This window comes from Leopardus geoffroyi, chromosome B4, assembly GCF_018350155.1.
Source record: "Leopardus geoffroyi isolate Oge1 chromosome B4, O.geoffroyi_Oge1_pat1.0, whole genome shotgun sequence".
NCBI lineage: Eukaryota > Metazoa > Chordata > Mammalia > Carnivora > Felidae > Leopardus > Leopardus geoffroyi.
The window spans coordinates 39,333,550-39,336,162 of record NC_059341.1 but is presented as its reverse complement, the minus strand read 5'-3'; the positions used below and the strand labels follow the sequence as shown (position 1 = coordinate 39,336,162).

At 35.1% G+C, this 2,613-nt stretch overlaps 1 pseudogene; it reads right to left on the bottom strand.

Moving 5' to 3' along the window:
• Nucleotides 1-800: 800 nt before the first annotated feature.
• On the bottom strand, nucleotides 801-1,686 carry LOC123591252 (annotated as a pseudogene).
• Between the last annotated feature and the right edge of the window lie 927 nt (nucleotides 1,687-2,613).

Below are 2,613 nucleotides of genomic sequence, written 5' to 3'. Positions count from 1 at the left end.
GAATGATACTGCCATGCACATTCATATATAAATCTTTGTATAGACCTGCATTTTCATTTTTCTTTAACTTTTTGAGCACCTGCCAAACTATTTTTGGAGGCTGCATCATTTTACATTTCCTACCAGCAGTGTATGAGGTTTTTCCATAATTTCACACCCCCTTGTTTTTGTCTGTATTTTTGATTATAGAGTCATCCTAGTGGATGTGAAAGCATATTTCTTTTTAGACTTAATTTGCATCTCCCTAAGATTAATGATTTTGAGCACTTTTTCATTTGTTTATTGGCTATTCATGTATCTTCTTTTTTAATTTTTTTAATGTTTATTCATTTTTGAGAGAGAGAGAGAGAGAGACAGAGTGTGAATGGGGGAGGAGCAGAGAGAGAGAGGGAGACACAGAATATGAAGCAGGCTATAGGCTCTGAGCTGTCAGCACAGAGCCTGACGTAGGGCTTGAACCCATGAACTGTGAGATCATGACCTGACCTGAAGTTGGATGCTTAACTGACTGGGCCACCCAGGTACCCCTCATGTATCTTCTCTGGTAAATGTCTATTAAAATATTTTGCCCATTTTTTACTTGGGTTGTTTGTCTTCTTATAATTGGGTCATAAGAGGTCTTTGTATATTCTGGATATAAGTCTGTTATCAGATATATGATTTGCAAATATTTTTTTCCATTGTGTGGCTTCTTTGACTTTCTAAAATAAAAGCAAAATCAAGCACAAACACTTAATTTTGATGAAGTCCAATTTATCAATTTTTTATTTATCATTTGTTTGTTTTATGTTTTTGGAAGTGGATCAGTTATTTAATTAGGTTCTGTATAAGAAATTTAGAACACCAATTTGTGAGGATAAATTCCATCTGTGAGAGAAAACACAGAGTGGAGGTAGCCCTGAAGCTAAGGAACAGCTTTGATTTTTGGCAGAATTTTTGAATCCATGGCTTCCTGATCAACCTCTATAATCTCATACTTCTCTTTCTCTGGGTCGAAGATCTCACTGTCCTGATGTCTAGGTTTACACAACTTCTTCTTGAAGTAAACATCAGTGAAGATGTTTGGGGATTTTCACACTGCTGATATCAATTTTGATGGAAGTAGCAGTGATGAATTTCTGGTATGTTCTATGCAGAGGAACTCAATTGGGGGCCAGCAGTCCGGTCACAAGAAACAAGCCACTTCTAAGCTGCTTCAGGAAAACCACCTTTTTGCCTCTGTGGCACCCAGTGAAGATGATCAGAATGGTCCCAGGAGTGATGCTAGCTTACCGTTTTCTCACATGCTGACTGACAAGTTTTTTGCCATGGCTTAATAGCTTTTGAGGCACATCTTCAATAGGATAATACCTAGGCATTTTGTGAAGTTTAATCACTCTGGTACCACCATTCTCTTCACCACCAATGGGTTTTGTGACAGTAGCAAGAATCTTCTCCTTTTTCTTTTCAACCCTGCATTTGGCTGCTGAACATTTCCTCGTACGTGGCCTTTCTGGAATACATAGCTGATTGGGAATATCTGCCAATTCCTCTGACTAGGACAGGGTTTGGGCTGCAGTGGGGCTTCCCCTTCTTTGGTGTTTTAGGCTTGAGGTTACCCTTCATAATCTTGCCACCAGCATCAGCCTTTTTGGCTTCAAGTTTCTTCTTCTTAGTATCAATCTTCTCAGATTTTTCTTCCACCATCTTGCAAGATGGGAAAGAGCTAATGTATCAATTTTTAAAGTTAATTTTTGTGTATGGTGTGAGGCAACGATCTTAATCCTTGTTCTTGTATATGGACTTCCATTTGTCTCAGAACTATTTGTTGAAAAAGTGATTCTTTGCCCCATTTAATTCCTTTGCAGTTTTGTCTAAAATCAACTTATCATAAATGTACAAGTTTATTTCTGGACTCTCATTTCTGTTCTGTTGATCTGTATTTCTATCCTTATGTAAAAGATTTATTAAAAACTTACTAAAAATTTAATCTTAATAATCAAGATGGTTAGTTTTAGAATCAAGAAGTCCTCCATTTTTTTCTACTTGGGTTCATTTCATTTTCATATAAATTTTAGAATTTTATTGCCTAATTCTATTTTTAAAAAGCTGAAATTTTTATAGAGATTACATTCAATCTACCTAGAATTTGAGAAGGATTGCCATTTTAATAATGTTGAGTCTTGAAATCCATGAACATGGATTGTCTATCCATTTATTTAGATCTTCTTTAATTTCTTTTAGCAATGTTTTATAATCTACAGTTGAACATCTTTAGATAGATTTATTCCTCAGTACTGTATTATTTTTGATACTAGTGTGAATGGAATTATTTTCTTGATTTCATTTTCAGGTTGTTTATTGTTAGTACTTAAAAATAAAATTGATTTTAGTATACTGATGTTGACTTTATTGAACTCATTTATTAGTTTTAATAGTTTTTTTTGTTGTTAACTTTTCGGGATTTTCTCTCTGTAATATAATGTCATCTGCAAATAAAGACAGTTTTACTTCTCCTTTCCAAGCCGGTTACCCTTTACTTTTTCTTGCCTAATTGTACTGGCTGACACTTCCACTACAAGGAGAAAAGAAACATGTCTGACTTGTTCCTGATATTAGGGTGAAAGCCTTCAG